General features: G+C 43.0%; 1 protein-coding gene and 1 long non-coding RNA gene across 2 annotated transcripts in view; one reads left to right on the forward strand and one right to left on the reverse strand.

The window, feature by feature from the left end:
- Nucleotides 1–25,880, forward strand: part of LOC109195581 (uncharacterized) — a 375,002-nt gene that overhangs the window by 13,110 nt on the left and 336,012 nt on the right. The gene's annotated exons all lie outside the window — the stretch shown is intronic.
- On the reverse strand, nucleotides 11,829–13,131 carry LOC100697125 (uncharacterized). Its single transcript, XR_003217193.1, has 2 exons — nucleotides 12,840–13,131; nucleotides 11,829–12,476 (listed from the first exon to the last, which is right to left on the reverse strand). It is a non-coding gene; the product is annotated as an uncharacterized LOC100697125 (long non-coding RNA).

A 25,880-nucleotide genomic window follows, 5' to 3' on the forward strand; every position in this document is an offset into this window, starting at 1 on the left:
AAGAGGAGGACTAAGGGTGATAGAGCTTTTGCCACTGTGGCCCCTAGACTGTGGAACTCTCTCCCCCAGGCATTAAGAACTGTCGACTCAGTAGCTGTTTTTAAAAAACAACTCAAAACTCACCTTTTTAAAACTGCTTTTGGTTAACTTTTTGCCTCTTTTGTTTAGTCTTTTTAAATCTTTTTATGACTTGTAATTTTATGTGCAGCACTTTGTGATTCTGTCTTGAAAGGTGCTATATAAATAAAAATTTATTTATTTATTTATTTAAATACCAAGGGCTGAGAGAAGAGCCTGAGAAAACAGAAGTTATTGAACTGACTTCTTTTTAAGACATTAGCTGGTCTGCAACAGGTTATGTTCAAAGCTTGAGGGTAAAATTAGTTGTCACAATGTTGAAGTGTCTTCATAGGATACCCCTCAGGTACCAAGTTCAGAGTTTCCTCCAGTGAGCGTCTTGCTTCTGTGACAATAACACGGAGCTAAGATACAGTCAGCTGTGCTGCTGATTGGACACCAAAGACGACACTGTCTTTGTTCAGTGGACATATTTCAGAATGGAATCAGTCAAACATGTTTTGACTGGAAACATTTCACTTCATCCAGTCAAAGAAAATGTTCTCAGGGTTGCTGCTGCTGTCTGTACAGCTCATGTTGTGCTTTGTTTTCCTCTCAGTTCCCCAGGTGGAGGTGGATTCAGGAGTGGAATTGTCCAGCTGCCCTACAAAAGTTCCTCAAAGACACTAAAGTGGTGTGGAGGGACAGTTCAGACAGGAAGGTTCATGTGTGTCAGAACATCTCTGAGCCTGAAGATCAGGACCCTGTTTACAGACACCGAACGGAAATGAATGAAAACTTCCTGCAAACCGGAGACCTCAGTCTGAACCTGAAACCCCCACAGATGGAGATAACAACACCTACACCTGCACCGTCTACAGCAAGGAGGGAAAAACCCTGATAAAGAAACAAGTGGAGCTGAAAGTCAAAGGTCAGAACATGATTAGTTTTCACCTGTATTTCATGTGATACCCAGTTGTGACCTCTTTTACACTAAATCCTGTCCAAACAGCCTCTAAAGTTCCTCAGTGAGCTGGAAACAGTGAAACTTACTGAAAAAGAGCATCACACTGATTCTGATATGAATCTGCTGAATGAGGCAGAAAACACTTGAATCGATCTGAATAATAGTAACTGAAAATGAAATGCAGGGAGGTGTATAAACACTCGCTTCATGGGACACCCCTCAGCTCTGTGTCAGAGTGGACTCAAATGTTTTCAGTGCAAATATTTCACTTCATCCGGTCAAAGAAAATGTGCTCAGTGTTCATGCTGCTGTTTTTACAGCGCACATTGTGCTTTGTTTCCCTCTCAGTCCCCATTGTGGAGGTGGAGCAGTCGGGGGTGGAGTCTGTCCAACTCCCCCTCCAAATTAAAGTTAACCGGCCTAACGACTCGAAAGTGGAGTTGGTGGACAGTTCATACAGGATGCTCTACGTGTATCGGAACAACTCTGACCAACCTGAAGAACAGGACCGCCGATACAGAAACCGAACAGAGATGAATGAAGACCTGCTGATAACTGGAGACCTCAGTCTGACCCTGTGTGTGTGTGTGTGTGTGTGTGTGTGTGTGTGTTTGTGTAATCCAAGTTTCATGGGATCTGCTTGAACTTCATTTTCATATTATATAAAGCAGTGGTTCCCTGGTGGTGAGTAGGAATGGGTATTATTTAGGTTTTATCCGATACCAGTACCAAACCGGTACTTTTGAAATGGTGCTTAAAGAATGGAGAACACAAACTTTTTCAAAAACCTCTCATGTTGGCTGTTTTTGTTTTTGTTTTTGTTTTTTGTTGTTGTAAAAAGATAACAATGTTAGCCTTTTCTGCTGCTACAGGATGTGAGTGAAGTTGCCCCCCCCCACTCCCACCTTCTTCAAATTCAACAAAAGTGGTATCAAACGTTTGTGCTGCAAAAAATTTCGTTTGTGCTGCTATCATTTTAAAGATATTAATAAAAATTTCTAGAGGTTATCAGAGGTCAACCAGCCCCCCCACATTAATTAAATCAAACAAAATTGGTGTCAATCAACTGTGCTACGTTTGTGCTGCTAAAATTGTCGTTTGTGCTGCTTCTGTTTTAAAGATATTAATGAAAAGGTAAAGGTCAAAAGCACTCAGACAGAAACTGGTTCACCCAAAAGACAAAACTCCTAAACACAAACTGAACAACGTGGTGTATGCTGTACAGTGCAGCGAGGAATGCCCAGACCTCTACATCGGAGAAACCAAACAGCCACTTCACAAGCGCATGGCACAACATAGAAGAGCCACCTCCACGGGACAAGACTCAGCAGTTCATCGGCATCTAAAGGACAAAGGTCACTCTTTTGAGGATTCCAACGTTCATATTTTGGACAGAGAGGACAGATGGTTTGAAAGAGGAGGGAAAGAAGCCATCTATGTCCACTGTGAGCGACCATCTTTGAACAGAGGCAGTGGTTTATGACACCAACTGTCTGCCATCTATAATCCAGTTTTGAGATCCCTCCCCAGACGCCTTAACGCCCCCTCACATCCTGGGCCATCTGACCTCAGGAAATCACATGATAGGATGGGGCCACAATGAGCTCACCCGAAACTCTGGCTGATTAGGACCCACACCCGCTTTCACACCTTGGCACATGTGATTAGGTAGAGGATCATCAGGGGGTCCTTTGTCCCTCTTTGGGGGGGGGGCTCCCACTAGGTTTGAATCTGGGACTCTCCACCACTGATCCTTAGAACTGAAGAAGCTTCTCGGATGAGAGGTGAAACGTCTTCAAGCAACTCAAGAAGTCCAGACGCTTTTCTTTCCAAGATCCTTAGTCTACGATGACCTGGATGACTGAGAACCTTCACAGACGTAAAGGTCAAAAGGTCAACCAGCCCCCCCACATTACCCAAATCAAACAAAATTGATGTCAAACGTTTGTGCTGCAAAAAAGTTTGTTTGTGCTGCTATCATTTTAAAGATATTTGCAAAAATTTCTAGAGGTCAACAGAGGTCAGCCAGCCCCCCCACATTAATGGAATCCCAAAAGGAAAAATCCAAAAGGAAATCCCTAAATGTTGATTCTGTTCATCTGGACATTTTCAGTTGGAGAAACGTTTCGTCACTCATCCAAGTGACTTCTTCAGTCTCAGCTGACTGCAGGTTTCCCCAATCTTATAAACAGTACATTTGCATAGTGAAGGAAACCAGCCCACTGAAGGAACAATGTCCTGGGGGTTTAGTTCCATGATTGTTAGTATGCAAATTCTTATGACCATTGATCAATGACAACTAATCAAAGTCTACTGATCAATGGCCATGAGTACCATTCACAGAAAGTGGGGAATGGCTACAATCACAGCATTGTAGGATGGCAAAAGATGTACCCTTGGGCCCCCCTTCTCGACTCAGAGATGGTCAGCATCCTGACAGCCCGATGGACGAAGCTGTCTCTCAGTCTCTCTCTCAGCTAGCTACGTCCAACTTTTTCATCCAGACTAAAAAAGTACACACAGATAAAAAACTAAATACAACAACAAAAACAACATGACAAAAAGATTAAATGTAGGAAGAAAAATTGAAAGATATTACAAAATTAGCTACATTTACAATTCATAATGTCAGGATATCACACATACTTACTAGTGTCTTAAAGAAATATCCACATGCCACAACCAAGAGGGGGGTCGTACCCCATACATATGGATTATATTATGCTGTGTAGAGATAGTCTCGATATGCTAGAGAACTTTAATATTTAATGTGCTAAACGAGGCCTGGTAAGTCTGACATGCAGCTCTATGGTTTGTTGCACCTTCTTTGAGGATTGCATGGTCTGAATTTGGGGAAAGTGGCAGCCGTCATTTCTTGTGAATAATTTCTCACTGTAAGTAACTAATGTGTATTTATATAGTGCTTTTGTTTTTCTGCCACTGTAAATAAGAATGCGCTCTTTCCTTGATTAGATAAAGGTTACTCTGACTCACTGCTCCACCTTGTGGCTGAAATTGCTATTACATAGAAGTGCAGCTAAGCCCCAGGTCCAACTTCAAATTTTTTTATTTAATTTATTTGTCTTTTGATAATTAAACTCTAATTACTTATGTCTGTAGTTGTAGATGGTTGGTGGTTATTAAACACAAGAAGTACTGCACTGACTTGAACATCCTGTCAGTGTTTTAAATATAAGATTACATTTTGCTGCTCTATAAGTTGTAATATAAAGTTGCAGAAATCTCTGTTATATTCAAGGATTACTAACAAATACTACTATTTCCCCGGTGAACAAAAAGATTAAAATGTAACTGGGATAACACTTTAGAGCAGGGGTAGGCAACCTTTCTGATGGCGAGTGCCATTTAAAATTTCCTCAGACGTCAGTGTGCCATATGATTGCATTAGCAATAAATTTAATAACGCTCTATATTAACAGTTACACACTATATAGAACCACTTTATAGAATTATATTTGTTCGCAGATGTTGGCAGCTATCAGCAAATAGTTATCAGCTGTTTTGAAACAAAAAAAGACACTTTTTATCCATAACAGCAAATGGACTGTACAACATACAAAAAATACAAATGCTATTTATGGTCTCCTCACAAGAATGATAAGAAAAATAAACTAAGCCAATATTGCATGTCTGTTAATACAGAGACACACATGTTAATGTGATCTCTGGTCTCCCACTCAGAGACACAGGTCTCTGAGTGTCCAGCATTCAGACGGCTACCTGAGGACACTCATGTGAGAGAAAATCTGCTCACACAGATATGTAGAGCCAAATACTGTCAATAAGGCCTCTGCAATGTTCTGAAGACAGTTAAACTTGTCAGGTAGTGATGTCCAGCAGGTGAAAATGCAAGCTCCATGAACACGCACAGCTGTGGATTCCAGCTGCTTCGATGTCGCATTAACTGGCATTAACTCAGCCAGTTAATGCGAGACAAATCCAGCTGCTCATTAAAGATTTGTGGTTTGATCAGAAAATAAAACATTGGTCCACCTGAAAGTCCCAAAAACGCTTTGTGTCTCGAGTCTACTGATGTATCCGTGTATCTCCGTGGTGCTGATGCTGTGCTGAGCGGACAGCTCCTGAAGCTTTTGAAGTGTCGGAATGTGGAAAGCTAACAACGTCCCTCTTACCAGTAGGCTAAGTTATTTTTAGCCAATTACAAGTTGAATCTGGTACTTGGGGTTGTTAGTTAAGATACCGTCATTAAGAAGAGGCACAACTAATGTGTCTATGCGAGCTGATTTGCGATGTGCGCCACTGGCGCGGCCATTTATTTTTTGATGCACCTTCTCAGATTAATTCACTGCGTGTCGTGCCCAGGGCTGGACTGGGACAAAAAAACAGCCCGGGCATTTTGACTAGAGACCGGCCCACCAGGTATTAAAGCCATAAAGCCTTTGAATGAAAACAAATGCTGTTGTGACAGTGATGTACAGTCTTGTTGGTATATGTATGATTTCTATTCATTTTACATCAGATAAAAACTTTGGTTGTAAGCTTCAGGTAATTATTTAATAACAGCAAGACATAAGAAAGTATTTCTTTGTGCCCCACTTTCCCCGTTAATGCCCTAACTGCCCCCCTGGCAAAACTTTGCTAGACCTGCCCCTGCACAGTTACCAGCTGTCAGCTACATAGAAAAGGATCCTGGTGTTATTCCTTCAACTCATCCATGTGACCTAAAAGGTAAACCTGTTTCTCCATCACCTGTTCAGCTCTGATGATTCAGTAAGGACATCTCCTGGTTTCATCTTCATGTTTCCCTCTCACCAGATAACCAAACCGACATCATGACCAGCAGCTTTACAGCTGTGGCTCCAGCAAACATCAGCTGATACTAGAAATTAATATTAAATAATTCTAACAGCAGCTGATCAAACGTGCTGCTGTTGTTTAGTGCGACATCCGGCAGTTTCCTCTTTCTGGCGCAAAGTGGGCGATAAACAAACAAGAGAGAAAAGCCGATCAGCTGATCATTGATCAGTTTCATGATTAACGTAGCAACAGGAGAGGGAGGGGGAGAGAATGAGACAAGAAGAGGCAGCTGTGCAGCAAAGACAAAGAATAACTCCAGCTTTTTGTCTTTTTCATTGTAGCTGAAGTCCGGGACAAACTGCGTTCCCTCTCAGCTCAACACGAAACGCGTAATAATTTCTCTGAATGCGGGAGGATTCAGTCTTTTTACAGGACGGTTGGCAACTCTACTAACTAACCTTATGAATAAAATAAAGTTCAACATCAGAACCATCATAGCACCCACCCAGCTGTATAGAAACTCTGTCATGCTAGCTAGTACGCAGTACGAGTTATTGTTACTGACTGTAAAAAGTCAGCACAACGAAAATAAACTCCACCTAAACTTGGTTTATATCTGACCCAGATAGACTGCAGGTCATAACTTCTTACCTGAAGTTCAGTTCACCTGACGCTCGGACCGGCGGCCGCCTCCACCACTTGTTAATTTTACTGAATCTGTGGAAGCTCCGCGATGCCACCACCAAACAACTGAGTTATTTTTACACACCGGCCAGCATCTGGCCAATCCACCACCTTTCATTGTTTATACCGTTACCGTCACGCGTGCCTAGGGTTGCCGACCCCTGCTTTAGAGTACTAAGATTCCTCACATCATGTTCACCAGGGAGGACAAAGGATAACTGTTTGCTGAGCTGAGCACTATATGCAGTCCGCCTTTCTTTTCGCGTCTTTGTTCACTTTGAAATAGTTCCACACGGCTCACTTGTTTCGCCTTCTCCCAGCTCCGAGCTGCAGCCGGGGCCTGGGGGCGGGCACTCGGCGCCTGTGATTAACCCCTTACATGCCGCTCAAACATAGACAGGTCTCAGACGGTCCCCGGTATCGGGGAACTTTTAACGAGTACGAGTACTTTAGAAAATGTGGTATCGAGGCCGATACCAGATACCGGTATCGATATCGGTGCATCCCTAGTGGTGACGTCAACAAAAAACACATTTCCTGTTTGTATACATTTTTTACAAATAAGATATTATGGGAGAAGGAGGGAGGAGTGTGCATAACACAGGATGAATGGACTCAAATATGGAAAGAACAATGGAAATGCACTACCTCACAAAGATGGAGGGAATTTGGATGGAAAATTTTGATTAGGTTCTTTATCACCTCTTACCAAAAGATTTATTATGATGGGAATCCCCCGTATGCTAGAGAAAATATGGACACAGATGACTACACCTCTGATATTTGCTGGCAGAATATTAAACCTTGGGTGAAATGGGGTCAATGCAGTTCTTAAGCATGCATGCAAATGTTCATTAGTCAGCTGTGAGCGAGTCTTTCCCATTCATCTTTAAATGCCAGATTTTCACTTCAGGAAGCACACAGCCCCACTCCACTGTTGGCCAACGCCCTCAACGACTTTTACTGCCGGTTTGATGAGACATCAAGCAGCTTTCACAACTCAATAGAGAATTCCCCAACAATAGAGACACTTTGGTCAAGCAGATGTGAGGAAGCCGTTTAACCCTTTAGAATTACTAAAGAACCAATTCAATTCAATTCAATAGGGCTTTGGAGCATGATGTCACGGGGGTTGGCGTGGAAAGGATTTTGGCCTGATCCGCCATGTTGGGGGTCTAAGCACAAGGGACGAAGGAGCGAAAGCACAGCCATGGTTCGTACTTGCTGTGTGGTCGGCTGCAATGTTCGATCTTACAGTCGGCACGGGAATAAGCTTGGGTTGTCTTTTTATGCTTTCCCAACCTGGAAGCAACATCAAGGAGCTCAGGTATCGGATGTTACGTCTAGCCTGGATAGCCGCTGTGAGACGAGCTGATATCCAGCTCTCTTCCATCTCCTAATATCTCTTGGTGCTCCAGACAGTTTCATTCCGGTAAGTTCTAAATATGTTCATATCACTCTTTATAGCCTATTAGTTTTATTTTCGATGCGCTCTGAGCTTATAGCAAATTAGAACAAACATCCTGAGTGATTTTGCAAAACCACCTTCTATTTATAGAGTTGCTAATTATTTGGCATTATTGCAGCAAACCAGCCTATGAAATGGATGAAACACATCACGACTGGGTTCCAGCGCTACACAAGGGACCTGCTTCAAACATACCACCATGCCAATCAGATTACTTCTTCCATGTGAGGGTGAAGAGGTGACCCTTCTGGATAAGATGGTGAAGGTTTGCTGCGTTTGGTGAACAGTGTGGTAGTAAAACCAGGGAAAATGAAACTTGCTCCTGTTAAATATTCTTAAGTCTTTTGCTGTATAAATAGTGGAAATTTATTCTTTCAAAAGATACAGTAAATAATGTTAGTAGTGTGTGATATCATGTAAGCACTGTCATGATTTTATGTAAACATTTTGTCATTTATAAACTATAAATGACATGGATTCTACATTGTAACTGATGTGATGTTCTATATAGTGGTTTTAATAAAAAAAAAAAAGAAGCAAAAATTAGTTTGTTTCTTTATTCAATTTTTGAACAGTGGTACTCAGTCAGTACATATTCAGTAAATGCAAATTATTTACATGGCAGTGCACTTCAGGCATAAATCTAGACCCCTATATAAAACATTATGGCATTATAGCAGTGATCAAGAGCCTTTTTTGGGGCAGATGAGGAGAAGTATATCTTATGGCCAACCTCTGACTGTATCTTGGTCAAATGTATTTTTAGTGACACAAGATACAAATATGGAAGCAAGATGTATAATTAGAATTATTTATAATAAATATGAATAAATCAGTGCAATTTCTTTAACCATAAAGAATAACTAAATCCTTCAGGACAATGTCTCATCAATGCACTGAACTCACTATGTTATCCACCTAACAGCCTCCACATGTTCTCACTGTAATTTCCCCTCATGAATGAATTTATGCTGCACTAATCTGAATGTTTGCAGGGAAATCAAACGCATTTCACACGCAGTACTCGAGCTGACTTACCTTTGTTTGAATGACGACTTGTACGCGCTGATTCCACAGACAAGATTTGAAAATATGTCAGGCTACGTCAATAGCGGTTGGTCTACAGGGTTTCTACTCCACGGCTAGGGCTGCTCAATTAATTGAATTTTAATCACCGTTACGATCTGGGCTTTCAACGATCATTAAAAATGACTGAGCCGATTATTAGCCCCGCCCTCGTGCTTTACTGTCGCGCTGCTCCGTGTGGCAAATCGAGCGCACCTCTCTGCATTTCGAACACGTGTCACAACAATTAAGAGCAGCGGTCCCCAACCTTTTTTGCGCCACTGACCGGTTTATGCCCGACAATATTTTCATGGACCGGCCTTTAAGGTGTTGCGGATAAATACAACAAAATAAAACTAGTACCGGTACCGAAAAAAAGAAGATTTATTCATAACACACGTGAAAAGACCAAGGGAAACAGAGTAAACGATAAAAACGATAACAAAATAACGCTGAAAACCGACAAAAACCCTGAAAAGTATCCATTTCACACCTGAGCCTCAACTCTCGCGGTCCGGTACCAAATGACTCACGAACCGGTACTGGTTCGAGGCCCGGGGGTTGGGGACCGAGGGAAGCTCGGAAAGCTAAGCAGAAGTTATTTGGAGAGGAGAGTGACTGCTGTTGGTTGAAAAGAGAGGTAAAAAAAAACTTCAGTGGTGTGGAAACATTATTGGTTCGCGGAGTCAGACGTGGATCAAGTAGACATAGTGTGTAAACTTTGCTAGAGTGTCGTAGCTGCACCACAGAGCAACACTGCAAAGTTCACTAAACATAGATGTTTACATTTTTCATTTATTTTTTATATTGCAAACATTTGCACTGTTATCAGTATTTGCACACTATTTTATATTATTTTTTGACAATCTCTAAAGCCATTATTCAATACATTGTTATTGTTAAATAAATATCGTCAAATAATCGAGATCTCAATTTCAGTGAAAATAATCGTGATTATCATTTTTGGCATAATCGAGCAGCCCTATCCACAGCCGTATTTTATACGGGTCCACATTTCCAATGCACGCTATTTTCTGCAAGTACCGCTGCTTCGCTTCTGGACGCAATCGGTTTCTATACAGTCCATTCTCTTTTGAGCTGCTTTTAAGCATCTTGTAATCGTCGTTCTAACACAGTGTCTGTTTTGATTCGTAGACCCCGAACATGGCACCGCACTAGCACAATGCATTGCGGCGTGACGTCAACTCCAAAGCCCTATTGTATCTATATAGCGCCAAATCACAAGAAAAGTAGCCTCAAGGTGCTTTATATTGTACAGTAGATACAGAGAAAAGCCCAACAATCATATGACCCCCTATGAGCAAGCACTTTGGCGACAGTTCGAAGGAAAAACTCCCTTTTAACAGGAAGAAACCTCCGGGAGAACCAGGCTCAGGGAGGGGCAGGGCCATCTGCTGCGACCGGTTGGGGTGAGAGAAGGAAAACAGGATGAAAGACATGCTGTGGAAGAGAGACAGAGATTAATAACAGATACGATTCAATGCAGAGAGGTCTATTAACACATAGTGAGTGAGAAAGGTGACTGGAAAGGAAAAACTCCTCGTGTGTCATAGTGGTCTGATCAGACAATATATTTACCCTTCTGTGCCATTTCATGTTTAGGTCAGTTATATTTCTTTGTGCAGTCATTTGGTTTGTTAAGTTTGCAGTTCTTTGCCTGAGTTCAGTTTTGTTTCTTTGACATTTTTTATGAGCTTAACATTAATTACTTTTGTAAATATAATATTTGGGTTAAATGAATGAAAACTTTGTTTTTCTAATAATTCTTGTGACTCCTTCTGCTTTTTCAACTTGGTTCATCACACAGCCCTAAATATTTGTTTAATGTCCTGGTCAAATATTACTCCAAGGTGTTACTGGAGGCCAAGGTAATGCCATCCAGAGCAAGTATCTGGTTAGATACCATATTTCTAGGTATTTTAGGGCCAAGTATAATCAGCAGCATAAAGTTAGTTGTCACCCAGGTCTTTATATCAAGCTCTGCTGTGTTCAAGCTATTAATTACTGCGCGCAGGAGAGCCAAAACACACATCAAACATTAAAGTGCAGTTATGCCAGCTTTAACCTTGGGATGCCTCAGCTTCTCTTTTATATCCCCCACACTCAACTCTCTGCATCAGGAAGCTCCTGCCACTGGTCACCCTGGGAGTTTCGTCCTTCTACACCCTAACAGTTAGCAGATAACATAGTGAAGCATCGCCAAGCAGTTTTTACAAGGTCATGCTGACACAACATTTGACTCTGACTTTAAACACTGGTCACTTCAGGTGTTGCTCTGATATACAGGAAATGACATCACGGCTCAAACTCTTTGTCAGTAAACCATTTCTTTATTTAACATATAAAATTTTGGTTTAATTGTTGCAGGATTTCATTACACAAACAAGCTGAAAAAAAAACTGCAGAACACATGGATCAATGCATTCGATAAAAATATAACAGGAAACAGATTTCTTAATCAAACTGCTGGAACAAAGCGAACCACTCAACACGAACACTACAGTAGAACAGTTTAGAAAGCTTAAAACGCAATAAGAGGCACATTTTCATTCATAGCTCATCAGATCTTTACAGAAGACTCCACCTGAACTCTGTGGAGCCTGATCTCAAGGGTTTAAGTCTGATCCTGAAACCAGAAGAGGATCTTTCTGTCTCTGCAGATTCACTGTGATCCAGAGATGGCAATGATTTCAGTCCTGCATCACGCTGATGTTTGCACAGAGAAGATAATTTGGTAAATGTTTTTGAACATTGGTAACAGTAAACTTCATAATCATTATGCAAATATTTACTCTGTGAATGGTACTCATGGCCATTGACCAGTGGTTGTTGATCAATGCTCATAAGAATTTGCATATTAATGATGAAGAAATTGACCTCACAGCCCATTGTTCATTCATTGGGCCGGTTTCAGTCGTTATCCAAATGTACTGTTTACAAGATTAAAGTAAAAGCAGGAATCAAGACGTAACAGTTTATTTGTAACATGGAATCGTTTCTGAGTGGAGTATGAACTGAGATTACTCAAACTCTTTCACAGATGAAGTTCTCTTTCATGTGTCTGCGTTCATGCTTAGTACGATCACATGATTGTGAAAAGGTTTTGTCACAGTGTCTGCACTTGTATGGTTTCTCTCATGTGTGGACTCGTTTACGCTTTTCAAGCTGACGTGCACTGATGAAGGATGACCCACACTGATCGCAGACATGCTTTTTAACGCCACTGTGAAGGAGTTCATATTGTTTGAAGTCCTTTGAAGTGGTGAAGCCTCTCCCGCATTCTTTACAGTAGTTCATTTTGTCTCCAGTGTGTCTACGTTGATGTATTTTCAGAGTCCTTCAATGACCTAAAGTTTTTCCACAAAGGTCACAACAAAAGTCTTTCCCACAGCGATGACAGGGTTGAGAACTTGATCCATCTGTGTCGCTCTGCTTCTAAACAAAAACACAAAGACAGTGTAAGTCAGTCCTTCAACATTTTTATCCTGAACGTCACCTGAAATAAAGAGCGTCTCTGCCAAAGTCCAATTACATTTTACTGTTTACATTATCACACTCAGCTCAATTTAATGTGCTATAAAAACGATAAGAGTAAAAACATTAAAGTAATACTAGTTTAATGCTACAATAACAATAACACAATTCTCAAACACTATCCCTAAAAACCTGTGATTAGAGTCTGAATAATCAGTCAGAGCTGCCTTTCCATGCAGTAGAATTGCTAACATGCTAACACACTTTGATGAGTAGAGTTGTTTCAAACAGTCGGGCTGACAAGATAAAAATATAAATACATACCTCACAGTAACTGCACTTGTAGAGTCTTTCTGGTGTGGATCTGTTGGTGTGCTTTCAGGTAATGTGGAGATTTAAAAGTCTTCTCACACAGGTCACATTTATAAGGTCGTTCCTCAGTGTGGGTAAACATGTGACGTCGTAACTCTGTGTTTGTAGTAAACTGTTTACCACACTGATCACAGCTGTACACATCATGTCTGGTGTGAATGCGTAGGTGTGTATTTCGGCTCCCTATCCGGCTGAAAGTTTTTCCACAAATGTCACAGCTGTACGCCTTAATTCCAGAGTGGGTAACTAGATGACTCTGTAAGCTGGTACTGTGAGTAAAAGCTCTGCCACACTGATCACAGGTGTACGCTTTAACTCCACTGTGGATGAGTTGATGTGATTTTAAGTGTGAAATGTGCGTAAAAGACTTTCCACACTCGTCACAGCTGAACGGTCTCTCTCCAGTGTAGATGAGTTTGTGTGTTTTTAAGTTTCCAGACTGCGTAAAAGACTTTCCACACTCGTCACAACTGAACGGTCTCTCTCCAGTGTGGATTAGTTGGTGTGTTTTTAAGTGTCCAGAGTGGGTAAAAGACTCTCCACAGTCTCCACAGCTGAATGGTCTCTCTCCACTGTGGATGAGTTGGTGTCTTTTTAAGTGTCCAGACCTGGTAAAAGACTTTCCACACTCGTCACAGCTCAAAGGTCTCTCTCCACTGTGGGTGAGTTGGTGTCTTTTTAAGCTTTCAGACCTGGTGAAAGACTTTCCACAGTCTCCACAGCTGAACGGTCTCTCTCCACTGTGGATCAGTTGGTGTGTTTTTAAGTGTCCAGACTGGGTAAAAGACTTTCCACACTCTCCACAGCTGAACAGTCTCTCTCCAGTGTGGATGAGTTGGTGTGTTTTTAAGCTTCCAGACGTGGTAAAAGACTCTCCACACTCGCCACAGCTGAACGGTCTCTCTCCAGTGTGAAGAAGTTGGTGTGTTTTTAAGCTTCCAGACCTGGTAAAAGACTTTCCACACTCGTCACAGCTGAACGGTCTCTCTCCAGTGTGGATTAGTTGGTGTGTTTTTAAGCTTCCAGACCTGGTAAAAGACTCTCCACAGTCTCCACAGCTGAATGGTCTCTCTCCAGTGTGGATGACCTGATGCATTTTTAGGGAAGCTTTCACAGTGAAATCTTTCCCAAACTCGTGACGGTTGTATTTTTTTCTTCCACTTGTTCTTCTTCAACAAAATTGTCGGCCTCCTGAGAGCGCTGACTTCTCGATCCACGTTGGTCCTGTAGTGACAGAAATACAAACAGAGGCAGTGATTTGTGGGAAATACATTATTCTAACCCGCCTTTTAATAGTGGTATTTTGTGAGCTTTTATTAAATAAGTATTTATACTTATTTTTATACACACATTGCAAATGTGGTCATGAGAGTTGGCATTCAGTCTTTTGAGTGTCAATGCAAACTCGCCTACGGACACAGATAAATATTAGACTTGTTTCTAGGGCAAAGATTAGAGACATTTGGCTGTGCCTGTACGCCTGCTTTTCCAAAAACACGGTAATAATGACGGCCCGCTAGCATGACCTACTAACGACCCACTTTCTCTTCTCGCCGCCATGTGCTTATGTAAACATATGCACTGCGCATACGTGTTTTACCCATATTCTATCGCAATATTTCATTTTCCTATTGTTGCCTAAAAAATTACACCCGTATTACCGTGAATGGTATGATATAGCCCAGCCCTACACGTGTCAATATTCATGTCTCCAGACTGTGGCGTGTCCAGCGTGCCACCCCGAAGCCAAAACAATAAAATCCAATGAAATATCAAATTTACGATTATGTTTTCACAGTGAAGCTCAGATATCCGCGTGTAAGTGAATGCAGCATCGGCTTCTGCGCTATGAGCATAGAGAAAAGAAAGGTAGGAGAGCATGCATGAAAGACAGCATCACAGAAAACAGTTTTTCGGCAAAAGAGTAACAGTTTAACATAGCTGGACTGGCCATCGAGCATGGCGGAGCTTCCTCGGCGGCTAGTAGGTGGATGAGGGAAGGGTAGGCAGGAGGAGGAGAGAACCGAGGCGGCCGCCGGTCCGAGCGTCAGGTGAACTGAACTTCAGGTAAGAAGTTATGACCTGCGGTCTATCTGGGTCAGATATAAACCAAGTTTAGGTGGAGTTTATTTTCGTTGTGCTGACTTTTTACAGTCAGTTACAATAACTCGTACTGCGTACTAGCTAGCATGACGGAGTTTCTATACAGCTGGGTGGGTGCTATGATGTAACTGATGTTGAACTTTATTTTATTCATAAGGTTAGTTTGTAGAGTTGCCAACGGCTCCTTAAAAAATGGAATGGTCCCTCATTCAGAGAAAATATTACAGGTTTTGTATTGAGCTGAGAAGAGACGCAGTTTGTCCCGAACTTAAGTTAGAATGAAAAAGACACAAAGCTGGAGTTATTCTGTGTCTTTGCTGCACAGCTGCCTCTTCTTCTCTCATTCTCTCTCCTCCCTTTCCTGTTGCTACTTCAATCATGAAACTGATCAATGATCAGCTGATCAGCTTTTCTCTCGTGTTTGTTTATCGCCCACTTTGCGCCAGAAAGAGGAAACCAGCGGATGTCGCGCTAAACAACAGCAGCACGTTTAAGCTTGATCAGCTGTTGTTAGAATTTATTTAATATTAATTTCTAGTATCAGCTGATGTTTGCTGGAGCCACAGCTGTAAAAGCTGCTGGTCATGATATCGGTTTGGATATGTGGTGAGAGGGAAACATGAAGATGAAACCAGGAGATGTCCTTACTGAATCATCAGAGCTGAACTGGTGATGGAGAAACAGGTTTACCTTTTAGGTGACATGGATGAGTTGAAGGGAAGTTACGAACTGTTTCTGAGAAACAAATAACACCAGGATCCTTTTCTATGTAGCTGACAGCTGGTAACTGTGCAGGGGCGGATCTAGCAAAGTTATGCCAGGGGGCCAGGTAGGGCATTAACAGGGAAAGGGGGGCACAAAGAAATACTTTTCTTACTTATTCTCATTTAAAATATCTAGCTTTTATTAAATAATTATCTGAATCTTGCAAACAGTTTTTATCTGACGTAAAATTGATAGAAATCATACATATACCAACAAGACAGTGTACATCACTGTCACTACAGCGTTTCTTTTCATTCAAAGGCTTTATGGCTTTAATACCTGGTGGGCTGGTCTGTAGTCAAAATGCCCAATTTGTTTTCTCCCAGTCCAGCCCTGCAGGCTAATACTGGCAGTGTCACCATGCCAGCTGACTGTATTTCATCATCAGCCATTGTTGTTCTTTATACATCAATATTACCAAAGTTTACCAAAAGGCAGCATAGAAAGTATTTACTTGCTTTCAAGTTTCATTCAAACGTTAGTCTGTTCATTTGTTTCCCCACTTTTTCCCTGTTTCAAAATCAAACATCAGTTTGTAAGAAGATTATCTTGTTTTTTTAATAGGCAGATAAAGTTTTGCATTGGCTAATTTGCCAATTGTATGTTAAAAAATGTTTGTATTTTAATATTCAAAAATGTTTTGGCCAAAACATATGTGCCCCATATGTCAGTAAAAAATACTATGCAAATATTGCTGTCCTTGAATGCTGGATAAACACTGACGAAGCACTGATTGTATCTCTTGTACTTCATGAACGCAGTATCTAAAAACTTTGCACCGTAGTGGTTAAAACCTCATTCTAATAAGAGTCAAAAGCAAATTCAGTTATTAGGTTTACAGGGTTATTGAATGATGGTTAACTGTTGGTAGAACTTTTTTTTAACATTATCTGCCAGTTACATCTGCCACCCTTCTCCAAATCAGTGCCCCTACCTGGCCCCCCCAACAAAAATTTTCTAGACACGCCACTGTCTCCAGATTGTTAGTGAGCCATTAAGACTGTACTCTTGGTACAGTTTTTATTTTTGCTGCTTTTGTCTTACACTGTCAAACAAACACAGATTTGCAGCGTTTGTATGTGTGTGCAAAAGCAAATGTGCCAGGCCTCAAAGACAATGGGTGGTTTGCACAACAAAAGCAGGATGTGAATCGAGCATAAGATAAGATAAGATAAGATAAGATAACCTTTATTAGTCCCACACGTGGGAAATTTGTTTTGTCACAGCAGGAAGTGGACAGTGCAAAAGTTATGAAGGACAATTAGAATAAAATAAAAAAGAATAAATACAGTACACAACTGTACAGAATAGAATAAAAATAGAATAATATATACAGTAGAATAAATAGAGTAAAATATACAATAGGATAAAAATAGAATACAAATGTTATATACAACAGAGTGAAAAATACAACGGTTGCCAGAAAGATTATTGCACATTGTGTTATTGCACATTTGTGGATGTGTGTGATTGATCAGTTAAATGCTTTATTGTAGAGTCTGACAGCAGTGGGGAGGAAAGACCTGCGAAATCTCTCCGTCCCACACCGTGGGTGCCGCAGTCTCCCACTGAAGGAGCTGCTCAGTGCTGTCACAGTCTCATGCATGGGGTGGGAGATGTTGTCCAACAGGGATGACAGCTTAGCCACAATTCTCCTGTCACTCACCACCTCCACTGGGTCCAGAGGGCATCCTAGAACAGAGCTGGCCCTGCGGATCAGCCTGTTCAGTCTCTTCCTGTCCCCAGCAGTGATGCTGCCTCCCCAGCAGACCACACCATAAAAGATGGCTGAGGCCACCACAGAGTCATAGAAGGTCTTCAGGAGTGGGCCCTCCACTCCAAACGACCTGAGTCTCCGCAGCAGGTACAGCCTGCTCTGCCCTTTCCTGTAGAGGGCGTCTGAGTTATGAGTCCAGTCCAGTTTGTTGTTCAGATGAACACCAAGGTACCTGTAGCTGTCCACAGTCTCAATGTCCATACCTTGGATGTTCAGTGGTTGCAGTGGAGGATGTTTGTGCCTGCGGAAGTCTACCACCAGCTCCTTGGTTTTACTGGCATTGATCTGGAGGTAGTTCAGCTGGCACCAGTCCACAAAGTCCTGAGTCAGTCCTCTGTACTCCTTGTCATCCCCATCAATGATGAGGCCGACTATTGCAGAGTCATCAGAGAACTTCTGCAGGAAGCACTGGGTGGAGTTGTGGGAGAAGTCTGCAGTGTAGATGGTGAAGAGGAACGGAGCCAGAACCGTTCCCTGTGGGGCCCCCGTACTGCAGACGACCCTGTCCGACACACAGCCCTGAGTCCTCACATACTGCGGTCGGTCGGTGAGGTAGTCCAAAATCCAGGTAGTGAGGTGATGGTCCACTCCTGAGTTCTCCAGCTTGTCCTTCAGAACCGACGGAAGAATGGTGTTAAAGGCACTGGAGAAATCAAAGAACATGATTCTCACAGTGCTCCCAGCGGTCTCCAGGTGAGCGAGGGAACGGTGCATGAGGTGAATGACGGCATCATCCGCTCCAATGCCAGGCTGGTAGGCAAACTGAAGTGGGTCCAGTGATGAGCTCACAAGGCGCCGAAGCTGAGCCAGGACCAGCCGCTCCAGGGTCTTCATCAGGTGGGATGTCAGAGCCACCGGCCTGTAGCTGTTGAGGTCCTTGGGGCGTGAAGTCTTTGGCACTGGAACAACACAGGAGGTTTTCCAGAGCTGTGGGACTCTTCCCAGCCTCAGGCTCAGGTTGAAGAGGTGCTCCATCACACCACACAGTTGGTCCGCGCAGGACCTGACGACCCTCGAGCTGATGCCATCTGGACCCGCTGCCTTCTTGCCATTAATCCTCCTCAGTTCCCTCCTAACCTGGGTGGATGAGAGAGACAGGCTGGAGCCTTGTGTTGGTTGTGTATTGGATGCTGTTGTTGGGGGTGGGGAGGAGTGAGCAGGGTGAATAGAGGAGGTGTGAAGTGTCTGAGGTGTCAGAGGTGGAACAGCAGCAGTGGGGGAGGGTGAGTCTGCAGCCGATGTTGGAGACTGCCTCATGGCTGAATCAAATCTGTTGAAGAAATGATTCAGTTCATTTGCCCACCTTACATCCCTCCCAGGCAGAGAGTTCTGATGTTTGTGGCCTGAGATGGTTCTGAGGCCTCTCCAGACTTCACCGACGTTATTTTGCTGAAGCTGGTTCTCCATCTTCTGCCTGTAGCTGTCCTTCCCATTCCTTATCAGTCCCCTCAGCTCTCTCTGCACCCTTTTCAACTCCTCTTTGTCTTTGGATTTGAAGGCCCTCCTCTTCTGCTTGAGGACGGCTTTAATTTCTGGGGTAATCCAAGGTTTGTTATTGGAGAAACACCGTACAGTCCTGGTAGGTACGGTGTTATCCACACAGAAATTAATATAGTCCGTAATGCATGTAGTAAGGCTGTCGATGTCCTCTCCGTGGTCGTCACAGATCACCTCCCACACAGTCGACTCAAAACAATCCTTAAGAGCCTCCTCGCTCTCCTGCGACCATCTCTGCACTGTGCGGGTGACTGGTGGCTCCCTGCGCACTAAGGGCTCATACACAGGGACAAGGTGCACCAGGTTGTGATCAGATCTGCCCAGGGGAGGGAGAGGTGCTGAACTGTATGCCTCTTCAGCATTGGCATACAGTAAGTCCAGTGTTTTATTGTGTCTGGTTGGGCAGGTCACATACTGGGTGAAGGTGGGCAGTGTGGAGTCCAGTGAGGCATGATTGAAGTCCCCTGATATTATGAGGAGGGCTCTCGGAGATTGTGTTTGCAGTCTGCTGACCACTGAGTGGAGAGTGTCACAGGCTGCATCCGCGTTGGCCGAGGGGGGACGTACGCTGTTATCGCGATAACATGCGAGAATTCCCGGGGCAGGTAGTATGGACGCATGCTAACAGCTAACAGCTCAATGTCTCTGCTGCAGAGTTGTTCTTTCACAGTGATGTGCCCAGGGTTACACCATCTGTCATTCACAAACACTGCCAGTCCCCCTCCTTTCCTCTTACCGCTCTCTCTCGTCCTGTCCGCTCGCAGCAGCTGGAATCCCGGTAGTGTCACACTCGTGTCCGGAGTTAGCGGTGTTAGCCACGACTCCGTTAGCATCATGATGCTACATTGCCGGTACTCCCTCTGTGACCAGGTTAGCGACGTTAGCTCATCCATTTTATTGGGCAAAGATCTGACATTTCCAATAATTACAGAAGGAAGAGATGGTCGATAACGTCTCCTTCTCGGGCGACGGCGCTCCTTCCCAGCACGACACCCCCGTCTTTTCCTCCTCAGCTCGCTGGGAATGTCGGGTCTGTCCGCCGGCAGTACTGCAGCGGGACGCAGCGCTAACAGCTGATCCTTACTGTAAACAAAGGATCCCTGCTCTGGGTCCCCAGACACGGGTGAAAAAAGTAGAAAAAAACTAAGAAAAACGACCAGAACTAGCACAAAACGGTAGTGCATGGTTGCAGAGTCTAATTACTAATACGTTAGTTATAGAAAAATTATGAGAAGAAAAGATAAGAAAGAAAGAAACTCAGAATGAGCAGAGCTGCTGTAACAGGCTGCCGCACACGGGGGGCGCCGGAAGAGACCCATATGACCTGTATAAATCTCAGCAGGGGTGATTAACACCTCGGGACTTGCACCAGAAAATAAAAAAGTCAGTAATTCTAGTAGGTGTTGGTTTCAAGTGATTTCTGCAAATTTGCACAGGGTTAGTAAATCTAGTGTTGAAGTTAGCTCGGTGCTTACCTTTAGATGAGCCCACAAACCGAGAGAAACTCCGTGATGAAGCTGGAACTCTTTCCAAACAGGAAACAGGTCAGGGAGCAGAGACCCACGTGGTTCACGCTGATCTCAGCTACGATCCAGGAGACAAGGGTGTGCAGATCGATGCAGATATCGATCCAAACGTTGGTAGTGGTATATGATCGATACTTTAGTTTGTTTCTCTCCTGGAGGTTCACTATTTACTCGCTGTGGATGAAAAAGCAGCTCTGTCTGTGTGAACACCTCTTCTTATGCGGCAGACGCACTTTGCTCCGCCCCCTTCTTCCTGCCCTGCTGGGATTTGTTCCTGTGCCGTCACGTGACTCAGATGCGCTCAGAAGACGCATTTGGACTGCAGAGAGAGAGAAAGAGGAGCAACATGTGGAGATATTTTATGACTGTAAATGAAAATGCTGGAGAACAGCTGGAAGGCTGTCAAGCCACAGGGGACCACAACAAGCTGTAGAGTTCAGCTTATTTTTCACACCTCAGTTAAATGCTTTGACTGAAGTCTCACTGCACACACTCAAACTTAGTGTTTGTGTACACCTTGGTCATTATAACCCGACACTGATCAGTGCTGCTCTGACGACCACACTCACATCCATGTAATCATTTAACTGGGATGATCTGGATTTACTGCACAATGCTGAATGTGTCCTTACAGTACAGGGAATAACTCTCTCTGTGTTCCTGTAGAGAAACTCTGGGTTTGTGTGCTGACGAGCATCACTCACAGTATGATACAAAGGCTCACTCATACCTTTCCACACATGTGACAAATTCAAAAAGATGCTGAAACCTTTAGAACATCATAAACTACACATTGTTGTACTCTTTTAGGATGGAACAGCTTTCAGATTTATTTACTCTTAAAGGATAAAAGATGTTTTTAAGAATTTTGCATTCAAGAGGAGAATGTTTAAATAAGTCATGTAAATGAGAATTTCAAAGTTGGTGGCTGCAGTATATACAAATTGGTGTATCTCAAAAATAAAACTATGAAGACACTCAAAATTAATTTGGAAACTGTTTTATGCAACTTTTTTACATTTATAATTTTCAGGGATGAACCTCTGAAATTACTTTAACTAGAAATTTGTGTAAAAATACCACTATTGCAATTTATGTAGTTGCTGATGACTTAATGCATACATATGATTAAAATTTGGGATATAATGGTTGTATTGATGTATAGCAACTTAAAATACTCCCAGAAATGGCACTACAACATGTAAAAATATAAAGATAAGCTCAGGCGGACTGGGTTCTTTAGTAGGTCTAAAGGGTCAAACTGCGTCCTCACATCATGAATATGAAGGGTTGTAGTGGGAGAAGGTGGTGTGAAATCCTCATAGCTGTGGAGTGAGGAGGGGGCTCCTGTGGGTGAAGTCTTTGATGGTGGTGATGGCTCTGTGCTGGTGGGAGTGGGAGGTGGGGGGATGATGGACCAAAGTGTCTCTATTGTTGGGGAAGGTGGAGGTGTCAAGGCTGCTTGATGTCTGATCAAACCAGCAGTAAGAGTCGTTGAGGGTGTTGGCCAACAGCAGGTCGTCAGTGGAGTGGGGCTGTGTGCTTATATCCTTACTCTCATTTCCCTTAGCGCATCTGTAACATGCAACTTCTGTCGGTGCTGTGCTACTGGAAACTGAATTTCCATCACACTATATGTTGTGATGATCTCAGTTCAGTCATGGTGTGTTCTGCAATCCTGCTGAATTGTGTTCCAGTCCCATCGACTGTGTATGAGCGTACAAACAGGCGTATGGCGGGGATGAATCGGAATGTCTTGAGCCTCAGCATCACATCATCACAGTGGGTGTCACAGTAATACTCTGGCAATTCAGAGTCTGGCGAGTCTGAGAGGTCCCATGCTTGCATGTCTCCCTCTGAAAAATGAGAACAATAACAAGATAGTAGTAGCCCCTGTCTCACTCTTAGTTCAACATTCCGAAATCCCGAATAAAATAATCTCATCAACCCGGGAAAGAAACCCCAGTAGATGCGTAAAAACTAGTTCAATTAAAACTAGTGGTTTGATTAAATGAAACGCTTGTGAACAAGCTGACATTACCCATTCAGAAGAAATTCCCACTTGTGCCGTTTTTAAAATAAAATGCCTGCATCGCTGCAAGCTGAGATATTGTCAGAATTATAAAATTAGTGTGATTAAAACACTATTACCAACACTTTTGACTAGATGTAAATAAGAAGCATCCCCTCTTTGTTAAGGTGCACTGTGAAGCAAAACGGCTTCCACTCCGCCCGCAAAACAAAGAATTGCTTTTAAGAACACGTATGTCTGCATAACTGATGTTGAGATACACCAAAGTGATAAAAATAGTTTGGGACTCTGACCAGCAACATCCAGCAAGACCCAGACAGCGTTTTCTATCTCCCAGCTGGAGTTTTTTGTTTGTCTGTGACTGCAGAGTCAGATCTTTGTTGAGCCTCACACTTGCAGAGGTGAGTCAGTTTGCAGAGATCCCTCCCACCCTGGCTTTCATGTGCTAAATTTCTTATGTGAAACAGTAATATTTCACTGACTGCTGCTTATACCACAGGTTAATACACTCTACTGATCCCTGATGGGAGAATCATCACCTCTGCCAGCAAAGAAGCCTGGTGGATGTTTGTTTACAGTCTGATGATGCGACATCATGCTCTGCATCTTCAAAGTTTGTGTCTTGATCATCATTCATACACAGTTATGTAAAGTATGCTCATATCTAGTAGAGCAGGGCAATATGGCCCAAAATATTTATCACGATATATATTTCAAAATATATATCGGTTACCGAGGGAGAGTTTCTGAAAAGCTGCATGATGAAGGTGTGCGACGTCTTGTGTCCAGACAAAACGCAGATTTTGGCAAATGTGAGCCTGAAAAGAAACGTATGTCAAAGTGTAACCGCCATGAAACTGCCCTGGGACAAAATTGTTGGGCTTACAAGAAATCGAACGTCAGTGTTGTGTGGTGAAAAAAAGTGGACTTGTTGGCAGGATGCAAGTACAGATGCAGGAAATGAGTTAGGGGGCAATTTAACCCCCCCGCCCAAAATGGAAACATGTCATGATTTCTGTAAGGAGTAAATATTTAAACAAGACATTCTTCAGGTGAAATAAAGACACTCAAGACAGTTTAGATGGTAACAACGTGCACACGTTGGGTGAGCGCTGCTGTCTCAGGCTCACCACCAGCGTATGTGGCAGTTCTTTATTTATAGCGTTTCAGAGTGTGTGTGTGTGTGAAGTTTATGATCTCTCTGTGTGTGTGTGTGTGTGTGTGTGTGAAGTTTATGATCTCTCTGTGTGTGTGTGTGTGAAGTTTATGATCTCTCTGTGTGTGTGTGTGTGTAGTTTATGATCTCTCTGTGTGTGTGTGTGTGTAGTTTATGATCTCTCTGTGTGTGTGTGTGTGTAGTTTATGATCTCTCTGTGTGTGTGTGTGTGTAGTTTATGATCTCTCTGTGTGTGTGTGTGTGTAGTTTATGATCTCTCTGTGTGTGTGTGTGTGTAGTTTATGATCTCTCTGTGTGTGTGTGTGTGTGTGTGTGTGTAGTTTATGATCTCTCTGTGTGTGTGTGTGTGTGTGTGTGTGTGTGTAGTTTATGATCTCTCTGTGTGTGTGTGTGTGTGTGTGTGTGTGTGTGTGTGTGTGTGTGTGTGTGTGTGTAGTTTATGATCTCTCTGGGTGTGTGTGTGTGTGTGTGTGTGTAGTTTATGATCTCTCTGGGTGTGTGTGTGTGTGTGTGTGTGTGTGTGTGTAGTTTATGATCTCTCTGGGTGTGTGTGTGTGTGTGTGTGTGTGTGTGTGTGTGTGTGTGTGTGTGTGTGTGTGTGTGTGTGTGTGTGTGTGTGTGTGTGTGTGTGTGTGATTCTGAAGAATGGGCCCCTCTTTGTATTTGGGAGTGTATAGATAAGAACGTCCTGCTCTCCCCTTCCTGGGAGTGAAACGGCTCGTAGAGAACCAGGTGCAGAGGAAATATACTGGGTGAATCATATCTGAGAACACTATGCTTTTGTCTTTCATTTAAGCTTCACTTCAGCGAAACAGTAAAACCATAAAATACGATTAAATGGAAAGAATAAATGGGTAAACAACTATTAACACTAAAATTAAAGATAAACTTTCAATAACGTACAAATGGCAGTGGGAATAATACTTGAAACATTTGAAAATCTCTTAACATATCCCTCCTGTTGTTAATTTGTTTTTACACATTTTAACTTTTATCAGCATACAGTCTCTGGACAGTGCATTTTTAACTGTTGCTTCATTATTAACAGGAGTGTCTTTTTTCTTTCAGTTACAGGTTGTTTCTTCATCTTCGTCGTCGGTGTTTGAGTCAGTGTCGGCGTGCTCCAGCAGTGTCATAATTTCTTTTTGGCCGACAGGGTCCGGTGTAATAGCTGTGGCTATCAGTCTGTTGATCATGGATCTTATGCAGGGAATACAACAGCCACATAGGGTCAATATGGCTGCAAAAACAGCTATTGACACTAGGATTGATGACACTAGGCTGCGGTACTTTCCAAACATGTCCATCCAGCTGTCCCACATGGAAGTGTCCACTCCAGAATGTTCTTTCATTCAGGGTCTTCAGTCTTTCCAGGGCTCTGGTCAGACTGCCGTCAGCTGCAGTGTTGTTAGGTATGAAGGTGCAGCATTGTTCTCCACTTCTTTGTTTCTCGTTGCGCTGCGCGTTCTTCTGGGCATAGGCTGCAGCTTAAAAATGGTTCCCCTTTCAGGACACGTCACATTTGGAGCCTGCCGGTAAATCCTCGGGCAGTGTGGGTCACATGGGTTGCTGGTGCAGGCCGTGTTCATGCCTACCAGGGCCAGTGATAAGAATACTTTGAACACGAGCATGGAACACATCGTTGTGACAGTGGTCAGTTGGCATCCTCTTGTCCAGCATCGACGTCGTCTGTGCGGTTTCTCACCCTCAGGGGCATCCTGGTTTGCATTTAGTATTTCCATCTCCATCAGGTCTCCCTCTGTGAGCGTTTCTCCTCTTCTCGACCGTGGACACACCCTTGGCCTCCAATGAGTAGACACCCAGCAAGAGGAGCGAGTGTCTCAGTGTTGCCACTGATAGCCCTTCTCCCCACCGAGTGAACACCAGAGGTTAGAGCGGTCTGCAGTCTAGACTTTACTGCTCACTTTTCTATTCGGGAGATTGTGGTTCTTGGATTGGTTCAACCCTTTTTCAACCTGCAAGAAACTGGAAGAGAATCACTCGGCAGTTGATTGTTCAAAACTATTTCTCTGTTTTCCAGCAACTTTGTCATCCACTCTGCTAGAGTTGTTTCTCTTATTGACTTGTTTGAAATTTAATGTATAGAAGTGTCTTT

This window comes from Oreochromis niloticus, unplaced genomic scaffold (genome assembly GCF_001858045.2).
Source record: "Oreochromis niloticus isolate F11D_XX unplaced genomic scaffold, O_niloticus_UMD_NMBU tig00000235_pilon, whole genome shotgun sequence".
In the NCBI taxonomy this organism is placed as follows: domain Eukaryota; kingdom Metazoa; phylum Chordata; class Actinopteri; order Cichliformes; family Cichlidae; genus Oreochromis; species Oreochromis niloticus.